Source organism: Homalodisca vitripennis, chromosome 6 (assembly GCF_021130785.1).
Source record: "Homalodisca vitripennis isolate AUS2020 chromosome 6, UT_GWSS_2.1, whole genome shotgun sequence".
In the NCBI taxonomy this organism is placed as follows: domain Eukaryota; kingdom Metazoa; phylum Arthropoda; class Insecta; order Hemiptera; family Cicadellidae; genus Homalodisca; species Homalodisca vitripennis.
Window position 1 is genome coordinate 64,910,532 of NC_060212.1, and position 24,089 is coordinate 64,934,620.

General features: G+C 31.9%; 1 long non-coding RNA gene across 1 annotated transcript; it reads right to left on the reverse strand.

Annotated features, from left to right (window-relative positions):
• Positions 1–361: 361 nt before the first annotated feature.
• LOC124364404 lies at positions 362–18,853 on the reverse strand. Its single transcript, XR_006922602.1, has 3 exons — positions 18,679–18,853; positions 1,035–1,153; positions 362–379 (listed from the first exon to the last, which is right to left on the reverse strand). It is a non-coding gene; the product is annotated as an uncharacterized LOC124364404 (long non-coding RNA).
• Positions 18,854–24,089: the final 5,236 nt, after the last annotated feature.

Genomic DNA, 24,089 nt, shown 5'->3' on the forward strand with positions numbered 1-24,089 from the left:
CTTCATGTTGCTCATATATAACGACTTTCCAACATGTAACCATCCAATGCTGCACTAAACATTTACATCGTTTGGCAATTCATACACGCACAATTACAAAGTATACGTATATGAATAAACAATGTCCCAATCTTTCATTGCTTTAATGAACACAACTGAACTATTCATCACATAAATGATTTCCTCTTTGAATTTCATTTTGGTTTTCTAAAATTGTAATCATCAGCGTTTTACTGGATTACAAAAATAAAGAGTTGGTTAGTTACTTACTCTGTTACTTGGAGGCCAAGGGTGGCTCGGGTTCACTGAAGTCCTTTCGCATTGTCCACATGTACTCGTTATAGTCCTGCTTGACAGCTGTGGATGATGACGCTACCACCTTAAAACAGAAATTAATTATTATAACAACTTCAAAACAACAGAATGAACTTTAGCAGTAAAGTTGGAGTCGTAAAAATATTAATTGTTTTAGCTGCTGGTAAAACAATAGCTAATAAAAATTAATGTTCGAACTATCAAAAGATTAATAAGAAAAATCCCAGTCAATGTACGTGCTTATCTGTAGATAACATAGCGAACATAAACTGTTTTATTGCTACAGTTTCACTACACAAATGGCACGTAACTTCACTAATTATCTGAAAATGACTCACACGCCATATACAAGCGATGCAAAGATTTCTAAACCTTGTTCAACTACTGTATGATTTCAGACTAAAATGCAGTTCAGATTATGAAAATTCTTACCATATGAATAAATGTCTTCATTTAGATAATTAATGGAATAAGTGTTTAACAGGTCTGAAAATATAGGAATAAACAAAGTAAAATAAAAAAAAATTTAAATATAAAATGTCTAACTTCCCACCAAGAAAACTACTTACAGACTTCCCATTACGATATTTACAATTGCTAAATTATTAAAATTGTTTTATTGTCCTTTAGTTTTCAATAAATTTACTTTATCGTATTATTATGATCGTAGTATACTTTACACAGAACCCATGATCTATGTAACTGTACTAATGATTCACCTGGTAGCCAAGAACTTCTAGGGCTGTCAGAATCACACAGGGATGTTGTAAGTACACAATGGTAGACTCATCGCAATACCCGCCACAAGCAAACCTCTTCAGTTGTTCTATGTCTTCCGCTGCAACATCATAAAAATAGTAACGTCAACATCAATACCCTTCAAAACCACAGATCAGATCTTGGGTCAATCAATGTGCAGTATCATGTTAAATATTATTACTGACAATGGATAATTTGAAACAACAAAACTTTTATATGTTCTTAGTGTTATTATATTATGAAAACTTAAATACAGCATTTCAAAAATTCTATCTTGGTTTTCAGGTCAACATATTTGTTGGGTGCACATTTATGAAAAATAAATCAAGCATCTGATACAAGATTACTGGGTTATATTTCAATAATTTAATTTTTTTTTAATTAAAGAAGCATCTATTATTGTTTTCTAAATGTAACGGAATCATTAAAACTTCTGAGAAAATATCAAAACTTTGAAAATACAATTTTAAAAGGATTAACTGATTCAACAGTTTTCAGTACATTTTAAATAAATATTTTTGGGGAAATTTAAAATGAGTTGATATTTCGACCGACAAAACTTAAAAATTTAGAGGTACACAAAATAAATTACACAACACCAAGGATTGCAGGACGAAAGTGCTAATGATTGACAAAATCGAAACAGGAAATTATTCTGTTTTCAGGAAGGCCATCAAGTACGGCTGGATGACGGCTTTTTAACGGACTGTGTACACAGGTGTGAATCAAGAGTGTTTACCACAGGCTATGTTTAGGAGAGAACTTAACACCTACTCTCTCCATATACTACACTTCCTTTCCAATTGCTTCACAGCAAAAATCTACGTGTTTCATACTGGTAAATTTATCTTTTCTCAACAATCCTTTAAATAAAAAGAAATTCTGTTTTCTAAATACAATAACTAAATTTCTTAAAGATGTTAGGTTTTATTCAAATATACCAGTAATACCAATCCTCGAAACGTTGTGTTATACCTTTTATAACCAATAACGATAGCAAATGTCCAAAATCCTGTTATACTTTAAAAAATGATTTAACGTCATAATTTAAGCTGTATTAAAAACAAATTCAATTCTTTGATAAAACTAAATAATAAATTCCTAGACGTAAAAGTGCTTTTCCTTTAGCTAAATAAATTAGGATATACACAGTTCACATAATAATAATTTCTATATAAGTATACAACTTTAGAAGGTAAAGCTGCAATGTTTAATTTCAATGATTTTTATATCTCCCATGTGATGTGCAACAAACGTAATCTAGTTTAAAAAGAGTAATGGTTTTAGAAATTAAACATTTTTCTTAAATTTAGTTTCAAAATAGCATAAAGAAAACAGTGCCAAAAACCTTTGGACTACAATGGAATTGTCTAATCAAGTAAGTGATGCAAAAGGAGGCTTTTTGGAAATTTGGGAAATAATAAAATGCATACTCATGGTGAAAAATGTAGAATTACTAGTAATCTAGATCCACCACAACTATTAAAGGTACCTAATTTAAATTTGAAGGTAATGTATTTTTTACCAACTATTGAAGGAAAATGTATCAGTGATCTTGTAATGTAAAAACCATATCACCAATTGTGACACTAATGGACTTTGTTGGAAGTAGATTATGTAAAACTGTGCACAATGACATAGTTTGTTTGCTTCATGCAAATATTTACAACAAACAGGGTGTGGATCTCTGTTTAAACTATTATCTGGTCACTTTCCGGAGCCATTACTCTAATGAATCACTCACAAAGCCTAATTACTGAAATTAATTACTTTAGTAATGTTTACTCACACTCAATTTGTAGGTTTTCTTTAATAACTCAGAGTGAATAATATACTTCCTTTACATAAAAAATAAAATAGGACTAAAATTTATATTAAAAAAATATTTTTGTAATATAATTACGTGGTTGTATAATTGGGTGTAGTGACACATATTTAACAAAGGATCCAACAACCGCTTTATATTGGGTTGTATGAATTTTGATGCAAGCTCATAAATTTTTATTCTTTTTTGTTAATTATCATACACAAACCCTCTTTTCCCAAGCTGCATTTTTTCAAGCCCATTGATAATAAAAAAGTAATTGTACCACACATTTTATTAGAATAAATTACTTAATTACCAACTGATTTATAGAGAAATTGCATTGTCATTTTAGAGTTTAAAGACAAACGTAGCTACATTCATAGTTCCATAATCTAGTTCACAATCAGAAAGCCATATCCGTTAGCACATCCAGTAATGTTCTCACTCAAGGGAGTATCACTATATGCTATAAAAAATAAATTGTAGTAGGGTAATGAACAAAGAAAACAACATAGAACATGCGTGCTGAGTAGCGAAGCATGGTTCAGGGTAGAGGGCAGCAGTGCACGTTTTCAAAAACTTCTGGCATCTACGCATCACACAATGTTAAATAGTAAAAGAAATCGTGTGAACTATGTGCAACCAGCCTACTAGCTGTAATCGCGGGGAAGGAGGTAGTGGTGAGGTGCTATTCTCACAGTTCAAGCAAGGAGAGGGGGATAGATGTAAATACCTTAAGATGTTTCTTACTGTCAATTTACTTTTAATTACAAATAGACAAATTTTAAGGTCATAATTTTATTACAATAATAATATGTGATCTTGAGACTTGTAAAACAAACACTTATTTTTACACAATATTTGTATGAAAACTCTGCAACATCCAGAACCAATATTTTAAACCATCTTCATGATAAAATATTTTTAAGTCACCACAATACGTCAAAATAGTGAGCCAATTAAGGCCAAATGAGTTCCAGTCGTAGAATTAAGAACAAACTGCATTTACAAAACAGTGCTTTGCAACTTTTTATGGCTGTATAGTTTAATCACCAAGATGTACTGTACTTAAATTGCTTTTTAATCCCACCATCCTTGTCTCTTTGCTTTTTATATGTTACTACTATGTTTATTTTATTACATGGTTTATAAAGGAACTGTGAATTTAATTTCATAACTGTATTAATTATATTTTATTTTAACAATTACTTGATATATATGTGGGAAGTTTTTAAAGTAAGAGCTGTCACTCTTTATAGTCCCATAGTTTGCATGATTGTCGCATGGAGTGCACTCACCATCTCCCAGAATTCTTTGCGGACACACATGTATCATCTGCAGCTCTGTAGCTAACCCTTAAGCATTACTGTAATATGTAGTTACGAGTTTAAGATTATTGAATCGCACGCCACCTTTGAAATTCAGCCAATGGTACATTTTCTTTTTACTCCAAGAAACATGCAAAAATTCCCTTTGCCACCATGCTGCTACCTCTTGATTTGTAACACTCAGCAGAGCTTGATCATGGTTGTTTATTATACTTCTACATTGATTTTGTTCCTTGTGGCATGAATTCCACCAACCTGTTATCACGATCTTTTACTGTAACAGCATTTGTATGACCATGACCTCGACCTTGACTGGAGACAATGTGTGTAACCATTATATCGATGAGAATCCATTGGAGAAATCCATGGGTAGAGATGTTTCTGTGAAATGTCTATCCTCAAGATTTTTCATGTCCATTGCTATCACCAAGGAGACCATGGATAGTCAATCTGAAATGTTCTTTGTCTGAAACATAGATACAGCCAAACTCTCTTACCCATTTCAGAAGTTTACCTCACTTCACAAAGTTGACGGTGTGTGCTTACAGCCAACAAGTTTCATGTGGTCAAGAAATGTATCGCTGACAGAATTTCACAGATGGCGTGTGCGACTCAATAATCATGTTAAATACACACAGTGATGCTTATGGATTAGCTACAGAGCTACAAATGAAATACGTGTTCAGAAGGAAAGCTGGGAGGTGCGTGCACACTCGTTGAGACAATCTCTAGGACTATAGAGAGAAACAGTCCTTTGTTTAAAAAAATTCCTAGTTATACTTATATGCAGTATTGGGTTATTGCATTTACTAAGTGCTAAGGGTGCTTGTGGTGATTAAGAACAAGTATGGATGTGGCTTATCTGAATTTATCACTAATTATCTTTCTAACACAGTATTGGTTTCTTTTCTTCTGAGTGTGCCTATTGCTATTCGTCCAAATGACAATAAATATTGATGACTCTGATTAGAGTCTTCAAATTTTGTTTTATTATAACAGCCATTGATGGCAAGCAGTTGTATAACATCTGTTACAGAATCATTTAAGAAGCTATAACCAAAAATCAAAATACTTAACCTAGAAAAATAATATGAAAATATGTTAACCACAATAATTAGTCCAGTACAACAATACGAGACAATGGGATAAAAAAATACAGTAAACAACAAACACAACACAAAACAGTGAGAGGACAACAATAAGTATGAAAATATCAACTAAAAAAATGTGAGGACAAGTAAATCAAGACAGCAGTGCAGATTAATTTTTATGAAAGAAAAAGTACAAAACGATAACACAATATTAAAAGGCAGAAACAATAGAGACAACATTGCCAACCACCAATTCCCAGACAGATCAATCAAAGCTCACCTTTCAGGCCTGAGACTAATACCCTCCAGGGATATCTGTTATCGTACGATGCCAAGTTCCCTCTCACTATAATATATGGCATCGAAAATTAAGCAACGTAAAATCTGAAAGTGTAGAAGAGTGTAAATAGTAAAAGTTAATCTCAGTCACAGACATTGTAACACTAATTTACCAGTCAAAAACTAGAGACTGGAGACACCAACATTCTGAATTATTTATTTAAACCGAATATTTAATAATGTAATATAACTGTTATGGGTTAGTGAGATGTAATCTTAAGACTAGCTGAAATCAATAGTTTCCTTAGCTAACATAAGTCCAAAGTCCGATGACACAAAAGAGTTTTAGTTTCACATGAAGTCCAAACCACAGAGATTCTAATCTTGTTATATATTGGAAGGCTATTGAAAGCCATCCAAGTCCATCCCTCCACCATCCTTGGACACCTGTACAATACACCCTGTGATGTCCAAGGGTTAGTGCAGACATGATGGCAACAGAAAACTCTAGCCTCACACCTTCTTAAAACCCAACTATTGGCTAGGATTGTCACCAATTTAAGAACTAGCATTCTAGTAACGATTAATGAACACATAATGGAAAAAGTGTGAAAAATAAAGAGAATTCTTAGAAATCAAAGGTTAAAATCCTCCTCCTTCATAAAAACACTTAAATTCAAATATAACAACTCTTTACACATGGCTTAGATGAGTAATCAATCACTTTATCATAATAACAAATGTATAAAATAAAAACCACCTTCAGATATGCAATATAAGCTGAGTGATGAGTACATTCAAAGAATCCATGTGTACCAATGATCACTAACTTACATTTGACTCAATCTTTAACTCTCTTCAAATTGAACGAAAATTCAGCAAGAGGCAAACTTTATCCCCAGTCTCACACTCAGGAGAGTACTCACTGTTTTTCAACATAGCACAGGTACTTTTAAGCTTTAATCATATCTAACATATTGTCATTAATAACTATTAAGTCAAATTTTGCAGCTTGTGCATGTTGTTAAAACATTGGTGAATATTCAACTCTCTGCTATTTATATTGCATACTTGGAGCTGGTTGGCTTTATACGATCGGTAAAGGAAATACTTTCTATTAATGCGATGTCTACTGTAAAATAATATGATCAACATCATTCTTGAATTAAAAAAATTCTTAATTCCATGAACACTGAGTTCACAATATGTGATGACTATTATAGAGTAGAATGACAAAACCAAGAACATAAGGGGATGGATAAGCGACAGCAAAGTAAAAGTCCAAAGTATTGTTCTAATATTGATAACACAATACAGCAAGCGTTGTGAAAAAGTAAAATACAATTTTAATACTCTCCAAAAACCACAGGTGTCTGAGATAGATTAAAATAATTAATATAATTATATAAAAATGTATATACAAGTAAGTTAAAGTTTTAAATAATGGAAGATTAGTTGTCTACACCAAGAATCTAAGGTAAAAAATAATTTCTTACAATAATAAATATACATTATATACATATATTTTACAAATAGATATTATATTGATACAAACATAACAAATAATCACAAAAATTGACAAAGATGAGAGTTACAATGTGAATAATATGGTAAGAAAACCTAAGTAAAAAAAATCATAAATAGAAAAGACTGAACATTTACCTATGGCTAATGTATACAATATGGCTAAACTCAAGCATAACAAAAACTATTCTGTATGTGAGACATTAATGTATGTCTGACATATCAATCATATGTCAACTGAATGAAATACAGTAAATTTATTTAAATTTGCAAAATTTGTTCCTCGGCTGCTGACAGAAGACCAAAAGAACTGTTGACTTGAAATCGCACAGGACAATCTGTATTTAATAAACAGTGACCCAGGGCTATTTAAAAAAGTTATTACTGGTGATGAGTCATGGGTTTATGGCTACAACCCTGAAACAAAGGCTCAATCTTCACAGTGGAAAACTCATGAAGAGCAACGGCCGAAAAAAGCAAGACAAAGTCGAAGCAATGTCAAGACAATGCTGACAGTTTTTTTTGACCAGGATGGCGTTGTTCATCACGAATATGCTCCAAGAGGCCAGACAGTGAATAAGGAGTATTATCTTGAGGTCCTAAGGCGGCTACGAGATGCAGTGCGAAGGAAACGACCTGAACTGTGGACAAGCCATGACTGGATCCTGCACCACGACAACGCGCCAGCTCATTCCTCAAAATCTTATTCAGCGTTTTTTGGTCAAACACGACATCAACCAACTACGACAGCCTCCCTACAGTCCTGACATAGCTCCTTGTGACTTCTGGCTATTTCCGAAATTAAAAATTTCTTTGAAAGGAAAAAGATTTGATGATGTTGAACAAATAAAACGAAATGCGACGAAGGACCTGTTAGCCATTCCGCAAAATGAATTTAAGGAGTGTTTCCGGAAGTGAGAGGAGTGTTGGAATAAGGTAGTGGCTTGTGGAGGGGAGTACTTTGAAGGGGACCAATTTGCTGTTGCCACCGAGTAATGTCAGTTCATGTCAGACGTCAAGATCGGATACTTTTTGGACACACCTCGTATGACACACACCTATTGCTATGTTTATAATTTGTCCAATAGGTTGTACTGATATTTATAATACATCAGCTGCAAGACAAAAACATGTGTGTTTTACTTAATAAAATATAAAGTGAACTACCTATTACTGCTACTGAATTTTTTTTGTAAATATACAATACTGTTTTTGACTCAAAAACTTTATAGAGTGTCCTATCTGTTACATTAAAGTTTGAACAATTTTCCTACCTTTTAAAATAACAGAAAGTGAATCAGGAAACATTTGTTTAAAATATAGTCTTTAAGCGTAACAGGTCACTGCAAATTTAGTAATGGGTGGGGTAGTAGTTACAGTTACAATAATAATAAGTTAATTTCTGAATTTTTTCTTTTGGGTATAATAATAAATATGGGGGATCCAAATGGAACTTACAACAATAGGATGACCAAAAGTATGGCTAAAAAAGAAAAGAATGCTGCAGATTTTAGGAAACACTTGAGTGAAAACAAGGAACTACAAGGAAGAAAATTGTGAAAAAGCAGAAAAATAAACAAATATTTATTTAATACCAAAGCATCAGAAAACCATTTTAAAAACCACTATATAGATTATCTAGTGTTTTTAATGTTTGAGATGATGAGTTCAATATATCTGTAACCTGAAATTTCTTTGCAAATGGTCACAGGAAAGGAGCTATGGATACTATTGGTGGTATTTGTAAAAGATAATGTGGACAGCAATCATGAGCTCCACAGTGCACATTACTTGTGTAAAAGACTTTACTGATGAGTTAATGTGCAGAACCTCTGTTAATGTTATTTATGTAAATGAACCCGTACAACAGAGTATCAAAGGATCCGACAAAACGTTATAAAAGAGGTAGCATACAGACGGACAGATTGCTCTTTTTCTTTTTGATCCTAAAATAAATATGGTCTTCCTTGAGGAGATAGGAACTTATGTACTATCTAGATTATATTATAAATAGAGTTATCACAAAGTTAAAGACAGACAGATCAACACATATAGGGACAGACTTCTTTTGGCCTTATGGCCCCAAAATCAAAAGGATTCTACCTTGGACTATTAAGAAGAAACTTCCCAAGCTACACAAAGGGATGGACAGACAGACAGACAGACGGTCTACCCTTTGGACTTTTGACCTCAAAATAAGTAACGTTTTTCCTTAGACCAAGAGAAACCTATGTACCAAATTTCAAGTTTCTACGATCTTTGTAACAATAGTTATTGCACAACTGATAATCAGACAGAAAGACAGACAGACTGTCCTTTGACCCCAAAATCAATAGCGTTTTTTTTCTTGACCAAGAGGTACCTATGTTTCAAGTATCTAGGACCTTTCTATCAAGAGTTACATCACAACATCACACACACGGATAGATGACAGGAGTTCCATAAGACTTAGTCGAGTCTATAATAAACAGTGTTCAACTCGACTGAGGCCATGAGAAAGCTGCAGTGAAGCCTTTAAGGAGCTGAGAATTTTTAACAATAACAGCTCTGTTTATCTTTGAAACCATTTTGCATGCTTTAACAACTGGACAGACTCAGAATCAGAGAGTATCACAAGAAACAGGCACAACTTTGCTCTTGAAACACACCATCTGAGGCTATTAGAAAAAAAACATACACACAAAATACAAGTAAGCAGTCTAATTGAATACTCTTCCACATTCTCTGAGGGCAACATCTATAAAACACCTGAAAAATTCACTCAAAAATTGTTTTCTCCAGCTGGCTTAAACAGAATCTGAAATTATTAATTTATTATTTGTCAAATATGTATATAAACTGTACATGGAAGTGACATATGGAATGACTGCAAACTAAACCTTTTAACAAAAGGAATGAATAAATTAAGTTTTTTAACTAATATTTTTTTCAGTGGGCAAGAAGTGGGCACATGTTACAAACTGTGCTGCTGAAATATATAGTTTTCCTGCCTCAGAAGAATTTAACAATTACCTAAAAACCACCATTTTTTAATGAAGTTTGAACTTAAACCTTATAATGTAAAGATTCAAACCATTACTTTAAAATCAAGACCTCACCAAAGAGGTTTTCTTAAATATCTTTCAGTTTAAAATTTGAAGATGAATTAGAGTGTAAAATGTAGTGGTTTTTGTAAATTGATTGAGAAGATTTGTGAAGCATAGTTTCTATAGTCTATACCTTCCTTTCTAGGTATTTCCAATAATAATAGAATATTGTATAAACTACATTTGTTGTAACTTAATTGCAGTACTTAGCTGACACAAACAGTCCTTTATGTGAAGCTCACTATTGTTTTAAATTAGTCATTCACACTATTTAAAGCCTAAAACAATTCCAAGTCACCCGGTCTCTAAGGATCTACATTACAATAGGCGTAGAATATTTAAAAAAAATGAATTAAGCTGATTTAAATTATTATGTTTCAAAAATTGTCCTTCACAGACTCTTAACCTATCATTACACTATCAGCTATTTTTTAAGTGCTATACTAGTAGAATTGCTGCTCGAAATTGTGCACTTTAACTTGGTTTAAATTGTATATTGTTGTTTTGCAATAAGGAAATAAACAAGCTTTTCTTAACTCAACATGCTTTAATTCCTAAAATAAACAGTATTAATAGTATAATGCATCCTGCAAGCTCAGTTTTAGAGACTTAAAACTGCTTACTTTTCCATCAATTTATACATATACCAGACATATTAAGATCAAGAATAACATAGCAAATTTCAATTCATTCTCAAATATACATAATTATTCCACCAGACACAATAGTACTCTTATTTATCGTTTACATAAAACAGAAGCCTTTGAGAAATTGCCTGAGTATAGAGAAATTCGTTTATATTACAACTACAGATTATATTATAATCTGCCTAATAATGTCAAATTAGAGAATTGTTTGGCTGTGTCTAAGAAAAAAGTGAAGGGCTATTTGCTGGAAAAAGTTTTTACAGTATAAATGAATTTTTGACTGAAAAGCAATAAGTTTTTAATAATTATTTAAATTGTGTATCCTTGTTCATGTTGTGTTGGGGATTTTTTCTGTTTCCTGTCTATTTTAATATTTAATGCCTAGTGATTAATTTTATGGTTAAATGTTATTACTATTTGTTATTTATACAAGTTATATTTCATTTATATTAATGCTGAATGTTTAATGTTTTATGTTTAAATTTTATTCTATATGTCTTTTCTCTACAATTTATATTAATTTATTTACATTTTAATTTAGTTTAGGCTTTTCTTTTTTAATTGACATGTCATATCTACTGTAACGTAATTAATTACTGTCCATGGTGTTACGTGACAACAAAAATAAACCTTCTAATTACATACAATGTTCTCCTCATCAAATGAATAAAATACTTTTAATTACTAAGTATGAACGTTTCAACTAATAATGAAAGGAAAAGCCTCAATTCAAAATTAACATACACGAGAAAACTTGTTTATACACAAAAACATATACACGATTCTCCTTTTATTAGTATTAGTTTAGTACAAAGGACAATGTGACGAAATAATTTTCTTCCTACATATTTTGGAAGAAATGATAAAATATAAGAATAGAGACTCATAAATCTGTGTCAAGGAGGAGTAACTAAGTGTATAAAGAAGTTGGGAAAATTAGAGAGCAAGTAGATGGTAATTTCATATGTATACATACTGATTACACCTATTTCTTCAACTACTTTGTCTATTTGTGTTCCTTTAATGCTGTTTGTCCTCAACAAACCTATGGACAATATTAATCTCACATGGCTCTGGTTTAAAAAAAAGTCTAAATTTGATTTTACAAACTTTTTACATTTCCTGAGTTAAGTGTCATTTCTTACGTTAAGGAACTCATAAAGGAACTCTTTCTTCAACTTCTAGTGACATTATCTTAGACAAGCGTAAAAATATCACTATTTATAGGAAAAGTGCATATATAGTAATCAATCAGTAATCATTCCTAAAATACGATTTTACTTTTAATTATTTTATAGCTCGTTTATACATCAGTATTGATTTGATTAATGTTTTCTTTTATTTTTTAGATTATCTGAGTTTTAAGTGGTTGTCATTGAATGTAAACTTACTGTGACCTACTCTGTAACCTCTGTTTTTATAATTAGTGTTTGTTATATTAGGTGCATTTTGTTAGATAGAGTGCATGAATTTGACACACCTGTCTATTGCGATTTATTGCTTGTGTATGTCACAAAACTCTGTTATGATTTATTTATTCTAATCCAAATTTCAGTTAGTTATCCATCTGAAGATAATTTAGATTACAGATATCTAAACATAGTGTTACTGATTTCCTGAATCACTGAACAATATCCAAAAATATACTGTTTGAATCAATTGATTGTTAGTGCACGAAGATCAAGAAATTTATCCAGGGAAAATTTGCTTGTCACAAATTTTATTTATTATTAAGTAGAAAAGAGTTTCCAGGAGAATCAGTCTGTTTTACATCTTGTCTAATCTGAATTTTTAAGACAAGCAGTCATAAGAATTTATGCATTACATTACAGAGTGCTGTCTTAGTAATTTTAACTTAAGATTTCATTGGGCAAGAGATTTTTTTGAGCTTCTCAAACAAGATTTCCGAAATTCTTCAACCTTGCCCTCACCTATTTTCAGCTAACTTGGTGAATGTCCTTGCATTATTTTTCCTGTATTCCGAAGCTGCTTTAACCAGTGACAAATGGCTTTGTCATCCAGTCCTACACAATTTTCCTGAATGATGATGTACGCTAAAACCAGTTTAAACTCAGTGCATGAAAGAACGCACTGTAACACTGTCAACATTGTAATGGCATTAGAGACCAAATGGCATAACGCCAATATGGAACTGTTCTACAAATGTTAGAAACGATTTTACCCATATGGCAACCCTGCAAATATCGTTGAGTTATTCTAACTTCAGATTGATGTTTTCATTTTGTACATTATTTCCCTAGTACTTGACAAAAATACAGACATTCTTTTTGGAACACCTGCATGCAAAATTTTGGGTAATCCACAGGCTCAAGGAGTTCCTATACTATTTCTTTTCAAAAGCAAAATTTATGTCACATTATTTTTCCACATAAAATAGAAAATAATTAAGCACTTTAAAACATTTTACTAAGCATGTATTATTTTATAAAGTTACAAATTGCAAACATTGTTGTTATATGGGTTTTAGAACGCTATTAACTACTAAATCCAAGAGGAAACGTGATCATAAATTAGACTGGTGTACCCTACATTTTAAGTTATCGATTGAGTTAAAAAATCAATTTCACTTATATTTTTTGTAGACCTTTAATTAATTGTAGACTTAATAATTTATCATTAGGTCTAGAAGATTTTATAAGTAAAGATAACTTAATCAAATTTGGACTGTTTCTGTTGCTCTATTTTTGTGCTATAATAGCATTAAAATAATTTTTGATTCTTTATTTAATTATTGTTCGCTATCAATTTTAGCTAAAATACAAAATAAGAATTTATACATATATATACATTGGAAGTAAAACTATATCTTCAAAGTAGCAGAAAGTAAAATGGACGTAAATGATGTTAGTGTGGCCTACTTAGTTTACTAAGGCTTCTCTGTACATTATTATGATTATTTAAGGGGTTCAGCAGAACATCACTCTAACAGGTGGTTAGCTTAAATGATTTTCCATACAATACAGGTTAAATTGAAAATCAATTAAATCAGCAACCTTTAGTACTGGTAAAAATGTGGTTAATAAGTAGATATTTTTTCAACAATGGGAAATTTCGTTAAGTATTTTCATGTCAATTTTAAAAATTAAATAAAAACTAAGTATTTGGAAGTTTCATTTTGAAAGAATACAAAATATGGAATTTGAATCTCAGTTTTGTTATGCCATTCTGAAAAATATTTAAAATAATATATTTTATAGGCAAAATATTTTTAAGAAATGATTTTTTTGCAAAATTTAAAGCATGTAATACAGATTTACTTTTGAAAAAGCAGAGATTATAATAATTACAATAATACTGTCCACACATTTTAAATTTAAACATATAACAGTTTTATTACTCTCGCTCAATGGGTTATGTCTAAGAGTTGGTCTCAAGATACACATATTCTAAACATTCTTATTAAAAATGTTAAAATGAAGTACCACATGATGTAGACATTCTTTAACATAGATTGTTAGATCAATTTTAACAGAGGCCTTCCCTTATTAATTTTAAATAAAAAATCAAATAGTTATTTATTTTTTTATCCATGAGGCCTTTAGTTTGAAATAAAACAACTTCAGACTGACAAAATTGTTTTTATTATAAAGAAATATGGAAATAAATAAATAAATATTATTATATTTCTTTGTATCTTTATTCTATTCTTGGTTTGACGATGGATTCTTCAAAAGTCCTCACAAATGAAAATTTAAATAATAACATTAAATATTGGATCTTTTAGTTTTAAATTAATAAGAAGCATATCGAATTAGAAAATTTACAATCCATTTAAACTTTATTTGTGCCCAACCGTTGGTAATTATATTCATGAGTTATACTATTTTAGAGAAAATTTAATACAGACTAAAAATTTGTAGCAGTTTAATTATTTTATTTTTAAATATATAGACAGATCCAGGCATTATGTAAAACTCTAGTTTTGGTTTGGGTTTGCTGTACTGAAATGGTTAAGTATATAAAAACATTAAAAATGTCAAAACGTTTCTCTTGTGTTCTAAAACCATGTACAATGTGTCACAGGTTTACATTTGAAATTTTTGAGATTGAACCCAGGACTTCCAGTAATGGCACAAAACGTACATTTAAATCTGATGGAACTATTTAAAATGGATTTCCTATAATCTATCTAATTTGGAGGGGTTGCTTAAATATTTTGTTGTACCGAACTAGGTAGCATTAATCCTTCTCCTGATATACATTTAGGTAATTCTCCTTTGAACTGCTGCATGAATTTTTCTTCTGTTATTTTGAGCTGCTAACAACGCCCAAATGTAGTTTTTCACTTTCTGACTGGCTAGGCCTAAATTTTGTTGAATAGGTAATTTCTAGAGGCAGAAACTGTTCTTTATCTTTTGTGCTGTTAAGCCTAGTGAGTGATGTTTTTCTGCATATTCAATACAAAAGTTTTGTGTTGTGATTGCACTTTAAAGTAGACTACTACTTGGCTCAGCATTAACAAAGCCTTGATTGCACTTTAATGTAGACTACAAGTTGGCTTAGCATTAACAAAGTCTATCACTTGAGGGAGTGGGAAATTTCACTTCTGTCTGTCTGTCTATACGTACGATTTCTTGAAAATATCCAAGAATCAACATTTATACAAAGCCAACTCCGAGTTTGATGATGTACATGTCACTAAATGAGATTTGTCTGTAGTAGATATGTTTGCATCCTAGTCTGTGGTTACCATGATAGCAACAAGAAATTACAGAATAACATGTCGAATACAGCAAATTGAATACAATCGTATGGGATTTTAACATATTGTGACGTTTTTATTCATAGAGTAAAAAAAAAAAAAATTATAAAGGTGAAATGTCAATGTAGGTAACAAGATTTGATTTCAGCACAATCTTACATTGTTCTACTCTTCCAAGATCACTGGAACCATTTTATTTGAACACTGCTATGAGACCTAACTTAATGAACAAATATGAGAATGTATCATATGGCAAGGTATGTAGAGAAAGATTTCATTTGTGGACTTGATATTTTGCATGGAACTTCATAGACAAGAATGAGTTCTATGTTGATGCATATCCAACCATGGAATTTGGCAGAGCATCATTGAAGCTTCTCACTCGGTACGCTAACACAATTTTTCTTTTATCTACCGAGGAGATGTAAAATTTAATTTTCTGTACGATTTCCTGTCAGCAGGACATCTCAAGAATGATGTAAGCTATAGATATGAAATTTTGCAAGTAACCTCAACGAGGCCTGTTATGCACCACATGGTGTGGTGTATACTCCTACCTTGTTATTATTGTGCCAAAATGGGACAGAAAAGACGTTTATTTGATAATTTTAAATTTGTTTAAAGATAATTTAATTCTTTGTGTAACTTACTTCAAGTGTGGCGACGGTCTCATTGTCTTCCACAGTGTAAAATAATATAGTAGGTGGGTTCATAATATTTTTAGCTCTTTCAAATATTTGTGATCAGCCCTTGGACATTTTAATGAATGGTAGGCCTACTATCTCGAGGGACAATTTTCGTTCATCAACATCAGCGTTAGGCAGCCCCAAGCTGAAGGCCAGCCAGAACCATCACTGTCACGCCATTCAACTACTAGTTTCTTTTATGACGTTTTGTTAAAAATATCAGGCTTCCAATACTTAATTTTTTCTGTTTATTTTTTCACTTAATTTACAATGGTTAAAATACTGGGATGTTTACAAAAAAGATCTACAACGAGGTTAATGGCTAAGAGCCAGTTAATATTCAAACTGTTCTTTTTGTAGGATTAAAATCTTCTCTATGCCTAATCCATTTACCCATACTACCAAACCACAATTTATAATTCTTTAAAAAATTAGTAAAAAATAGTCCTTTTTTACATAACTATTAGTTGCATGATTCCTTAAATTGTAATTTCAGCAAGTGAAATTGGCAAAAATTTGTCACTGCGATCTTTTTTCAGTAAACATAAAAATTATTTTAATTTTTTATTAATGAACCCCATAACACTATATTTTTGTGTCCACAATTAAATTTCCTACAATTTAGCTATTTCTGGCTTTGGAAACATCTTATATTTGATTATAATGCGAATATATTATGTATTATATTTTTCTCATATTAAATACTACAATAAGTTACACGCTGTAAAAAATATACACACATATCTGTAAATTAAATTTTTTACTTTAAATAGCTTTGTTCTCTGATTTTGAGAAGAAAACACCATATTGTATATATATATATTTAAACCTACACTTATATTTATATATATTTTTATATATTTATAATATATCAAACCACACTTTAGAATTTCGGATAGATGCTTCCAGGGTTAAATTGCACTTACGACACTGACTTCTATATTGAATAGGCTTATGCAGTAAAACATCACTCATTAGCTCTCTTTACAAACAAGAATAACAATGAATATTTCTGTGATTATGCAACCAAATCTAACCAGTGAAGAAAAGCAACGTTGAGATGCCTCAATAAGGGGTAGAGTACAATAAGCGGACAAAGTTTTTTTTAATATTGAAATTATCAAATGATATTTAGTTATCATACCTATCGATATAGGCCTATTCAACCAATGGTAATTAATTTGAACAATAACTAAATCATCTGCACCAACTATACACACATTTTCATAACCTAAACACAATTTGTTCTATAAGTAACTTCTTTTACATAAAAAAGTTAGGCCTAGTTGAATTTAGAAAACTATACAAAATAACACTAAAGGATTATTTACTGTTTCTTTTTCAGTTTCAAGACGATTGTATAATTTTCTTTATTATTTAAATGACAATTATCCTGTCACCTGTCTAAATTTTTTGCTTGATTAATGATTACAGTTATTTATGACATTACGTAATTGTTTAAACTAGCCTATTTCTGTTAATTTGAAACATGTGACTAGTTTAAGTATTTTATATACGTTGATATTGATTGTTCTGTTGTTCGATCTATAAAGTATCGATCATTATAATAAGCGATATAAAAACCAGGCCCTCTTATCGTACTCTGCACAAAATAAGTAGTGTAATAGACAACAGAACTGAATATAAGGAAAAATGAGCAGTAATCTTCACCATGCAGGTAAAATCTGTGACCAAAATGACAAAAAAACACACAAACAATTCTGAAAAATGTCCTAAATTACCTTCAAATGCAGTTTGTACACCTATTCTTCCCGCTCAAATCTTACATGAATGTTGACAACCTTGATAATCCCTATCCTTAAACCTACCCCTCCTTAGTTTGTTATTCCCCCATCCCACCCTGGATTCCTGTCGGTCCTTTATACCGATGGATTAATATAGATGTAATCTAAAATTAAAACACTAAAATTTGTGTGCAATATATTGTTTGCGATCCCCTAAAAATCTTTTCTTGAAATGAATGTAGGCTAGGCCTATATTATTTAAAGATATTTATAATTGTTGAATGTGGTTTTAGATCACCTTAGGTGACATGGCTAAGTAAGCATGATATAGAAAGTATAAAATATGAAAATGGATGGGTCATTAAGTCTACTCAACAAGATGAAATATAATAGCCTTGTAGCCTACAATACCTAATGTCATTAACTTCCTTGCTTATTATATGTTAACAACTCTCTTATCATTTAAATATTTATTATTTCCTTCATTGAAGAGAAATTATAAATCTACAACAATTATACATATAGACTTATGTTATAATTCAATCTAGGCTGCTAATACTTCCAAACGTCCTTAACCTAAAATCACACCTGTCACAACTCTAAACTACAACAAAACTGCAGAAAGATTATAATTCAGGACATATTTAATACAATGGACTCTACATATTCTGCTTATATAAATATTTACCTGATACAATATTAACAGATTAGCGACCTTGTTATCAGGAATTACGCAGCAACCACATAAACGACACCCTACGATAACACTTCAACAAACAATATGGATTTGAGAGATGGAATGGGAATCAGAAGCGAGCCTTCAGCCTTGATCATACTGTTGAAAAACTGGGAAACATATGAATTGGATTGGAAGTAACATTGGAATGGAGCAATACCAACCTTGGTAACATAGCCGCACAAGTAAAAAAAATCCCAGCTTTTTAATTGCACACATTATTTTAAGATATATAAAATAATGTGATGCATATCTCATCTACAACTATTATATACACACACACACACACACACACGCGCGCATACACACATATATATTTCAATATTATATCATGTATATATAATCCAACTCATGTGTTTCCTAGTTTTCAACAGTATGATCAAGGCTGAAGGCTCGCTTACGATTCAGATTCCATATCTCAAATCCATATTGATATTGCTTGACAATAGACAATAGACAAATCTCTTTATTTACATGATCGTAAAGAACAGTATAGCGTCAAATATTTAAACAGTCATAACTCAGAAATAAGCTTTAGAAGAGATCAGTAGAGCAATTTTGGAAAAGTTCATCTGAGATATGTGCACTCCTTGCTCTCTCAATAAATTCATCCAGGCTGTAGATGGTTTCGGATATGAGACAGCTACGTAGTCTCTGCTTTAAGGAAATGTGATTCCCCTTTTTGATTTCAGGTGGTAGTAAGTTGTATAGCTTTGCACCAGCGTATGACGGTTTCATGGCGAAAAGGCTCATTCTGTGTGCTGGAAGGACAAAATCATCCGCAAATCTGGTGTTGTGGTTGTGAGCATTGGCGTTCCTGGGCAACCCAAGGCTACTGGCATACAGTATGACTTCCATTATGTATAAAGCTGTAACAGTTGAAATTCCCAATTGCTTAAAAGCAATCCTGCAGTTTTCGCGATATTGAAGACTGGCCATGCACCTAACTAACTGCCTTCTTCTGGAGTATCAGCACCCGCTGGAGGTTACTGGCAGAGGAGGCACCCCAAAGAATGATCCCATACCTGATGCGGGTCTCGAATAAAGCAAAATATGCAGTTTTAATCGCTGGACTGGTGCAGATTGCTTTGACTCTTTTCAGAGCAAATAGAGAGGAACTCAGCTTCTGGCATAAGGAGTCGATTTGGCTACGCCATGAGAGCCGATCATCCAAGATTAAACCCAGGTGTTTAATGGATGTTACAGATTGTAAGTTGGGTAGGTCAGATACATCATTCTTATGTCGCCCTATTGACAGTTGTTTTGTTTTGTCTTCATTAAGTACAAGGTCATTATTAATACAATATTCATGTGCCATATTCATCGCAATGTAGGTTGATATCTCCAATGCTTCAACTGATCTGTTGTTAGTGATCAGGACGGTGTCATCAGCATACATGATAGGGAGGCAGAAGGCCTCTAAGTATCTAGTAAGGTCTCCAGTATAGAGCACAAAAAGCGCTGGACCCAGTACCGAACCTTGAGGAACACCCCTATTTACTCTCAGGGGAGATGATCTAGCTGTTTTTGTTTGTCCATTTTTGAGTTACTTCAGCTCTACTATTTGCTTGCGGTCGTGAAAGTAATCTCCAAACCAGTTCAAGGCTGTGTCTGTTATTCCCAGTGATCTCAGTGTTTCTACTGTTAGGCCATGGCCGAGGCAGTCAAAGGCCTTGCTAAGATCTAGGAATACATTGGCCACAGTATTTCCAGCTTCCAAACTGTCAATAATGCACTCAACCAGATCCACCAGGGCAGTCATTGTTGACCTTCCAGAAATGAAACCATGTTGGTTTTTGGGAACACGAGAATTCTGCTGTAGGTGGTTTAGTAGTCTGGATAACACGACTTTCTCGATAATTTTGGATACCACCGGGACAAGTGATATTGGCCTATAGTTTTGTAATTCCTTTTTACTTCCCTTTTTGTGAAGAGGGTGAACTTTTGAAATTTTTAATTTTGATGGAAAAACACCTTGGGCTAGGGATTTATTTATTATGTTTGTTAGTGGCAAGTAGACTTCTTCTTTACAGATCTTTAACAACTTAGACGAGATATCATCGAACCCTGTAGAAAGCTTTGGTTTCAGTGCTTTAATGGTCTTAATTACCTCTTCAGTATTTGTTGGCTGAAAAATGGAGAGTATTATGTAGGGCCTATGATCAGTTATGGTACTTACAACAGAGGTTATTGTACCGTCAATAGGGCTAGCATTTCTGATTGTGGCATCCGCAATATTAACAAAGAAGTCATTAAATAATGGTCCGCTACTTTATTGATGTCCTGTGTAGTTTTCCCATGATCTCTAACTCCCAATCCATGTTTCTGTCCTCTCGGCGTGGTGCTCTTTCACTATTAATGATGCTCCATATTGCTTTACTCTTATCTGTGGCATTTGATATAAGGTCTTCACTGGCTTTTTGTCTGATCAATTTCAGCTTCAGGTCGTACTCCTTTTTCTTCAAGCATCTATTTTGTCTTCATGAGTGCCACTGGTGATAAACCTTTCTTGTGCTCTAATAAATGTTTTCCTTAATTCTTCGGACTCTGGGTCAGTAATACCTCGTTAAATTTAACGAAGTTATCAAAAATTACCTCAAAGATTATGGTCCCAATCAAGGTTTGTCTTCAAAGAATATTGAATTATTAAGTCCAAAATGGCCCCGAACACTAACATTTTATACACTCCCAAAAATCCACAAACCCATTCGTCCTCCACCTGGTAGACCTATTGTTTCTAGCTATGGGAGTCCAAAAGAAAGAATGTCAGCTTATATTGATGATCAACTTCAACCTTTTGTAAAATCATTACCGTCCTATATAAAAAAATCTACTGACTTCATTGAAAAAATTACTACTGTTAAACAACCAATTCCTGAAAATTCAATTCTCGTAACAGTAGATGTAAATTCTCTGTACACAAACATACCACATAAAGGGGGTCTGCAAGCTGTAGAGAGTGTTCTAGACGCTAGAAAAAATAATGTTATTCCATCGACCAACTTTTTGATTAATTTAATGCAATTCGTCCTTACAATGAACGATTTTAAATTTAACGACAAAAATTATCTACAAATTTCGGGTACAGCTATGGGCAACAGGATGGCTCCCTCATATGCTAACCTATTCATGGGCGAATTCGAGAAGAAATTTCTAGCCTCACAAAATCTTCAACCATTAAAATGGGTACGTTTCATCGATGATATATTTTTCATATGGCATCATGGATTGGAATCTTTGCAAGAATTTTTGAAGAATCTTCAAGAGTTCTCTCCTTTGAAGTTTACATGGAACTATTCTGATGTTATAATAACTTTTTTTAGATTTAGACATTTTCTTAGAATCAGGCTACTCAAAACAAAATTGCATGTTAAAACAACAAACACAATGAACTATCTAAATTTTTCAAGTTGCCATCCAATATATATATAAAAAAGTCTATTCCAAAAAGTTTATCTATACGAGCCAAGAAGCTATGCAGCAATGATATAGACTTCCTAAATTACATTGAAAAATTAAGCAACACTTTTAAACATTTAAATTACCCAGACAAAATTAAAAAAAATCAAATAAACAAACCAAAACATCCAGCAAGCTTCAATTATAAAACACAACCAAAGTTTATTACACAGTTTTTTCCTGGACTACACAAAATTAACAGTATTATGAAAATTGCCCATAATGTCCTACTTTCCTCTCCAGATACCCAAACTTTTATGGCTAAAGCACCTAGAGTAATATTTCGAAAACCTTCAAATTTGAAAAGTAAACTTGTCCAACCCAAAGTACCTAAATTACACCAACCCGTTACTAATGGTTGTGAACCGTGCAACAAACCACGTTGCGGTTCTTGCAAAATTATGAAAATCTCTTGGGAATTCAAAAGTAACGTAACAGGTTTAACTTATCCCATCATTGGCAAAGTAAACTGTGACTCTAAGAATGTAATTTACCAAATTAATTGTAAATTTTGTAACAAACAGTACATTGGACAAACATCTAACCACCTTAGAGTCAGAATAACAGGGCACAGATTTGATATTTTCCATAAAGACAAGGAGAAGCCATTGGCCAAACATGCTGCTGAGCACAAAAAAGAAAAAAATTGAAGAATGTTATAACCTTAAAGGAATTAATAAGGTCTTACCTTGTCATGAAGAAAATTTAAATAGATTAAAATTTAAAAATCTGGAACAAGCACATCAATTACTTTTAAAATCAAAATACCCAAATGGTCTAAATTTAAGATAATTTTAACTTTTCCAAATTTCCATCTGTGCCATTAATAATATATCAGCTGGGTTTTTGAATGTTTTAGTTGCGTATTTACGTTTTTGGTTATTTTATTTGTTGTGTTTCTTATTTTCTTCATTTATATTATGCTTCCTGAAGATGTGGGTATTAAATCCCACGAAATATATAGAAGCCTTAGTAATCTTTGTTTTTTCATTTCAATAAGTGAAATAGCATATATATATATATATATATATATATATATATATATATATATACTCGTATATATATATGAATACATAAATAATATATAAATAAACACATACAAGACACCATTAAATAAATATATAAGACTAGTATGTAAACGATAAACCATTATTATTATATACTATTATAGTTGATGGCTTCTTACGAGGTCAAATTTAAACACTAAATTATCATTCCGAAAGGTGTTTTCCACTCTTTATTCTCGTCTAAGTATGGATAAAATTATCTTCTAAATACGCGAAGAATGAGCCTTTTTATGTTTATCCTTTAAATTAAAAGACATTAGTGATTAAACTATTCGATTGCATACAACTATACCAAATCTTCTGCAATACTTGTGATGAAAAAAAATCTTACTGACATTCTAACTTGTAATAATTTAAAAGTACATTTAAAAAAAGTAATTTCTTTAACTTGGATGACGTTTCTGTTAGACAAACAATATCAAGTACATAGCAACATGACACAGGAATGTAAATGCCGTCTTCCTCTTGTAGTTTCCTGCAAGAAAATAATTGATTTGAAAATGGAAATGATGAAAATCATTCTTACTTAAAATTCCATGGGAAACAAAGACAATTCAGGATATTTTAGGTGGTGGTAGTTATACGTTCCCTAAGTTAAAAACCATCAATTGAACTGTGAAGTGATCTGTGCTTTATATATTACCACTTTATATAGGGGACCACACATGTGGTCCGCAAAAGAAGAAACAATCTTTTCTATTTAATTACGACGTTTTGAATTTTACTTTATTCTCCATCATCACGTGTAAGGGCAATCCGAGTTCCATTCCAAAGGAAAACTGCCAAAGATGGAACGTGTAAAACTCAGTCACATACACAAGAGTGGTGAATACCACT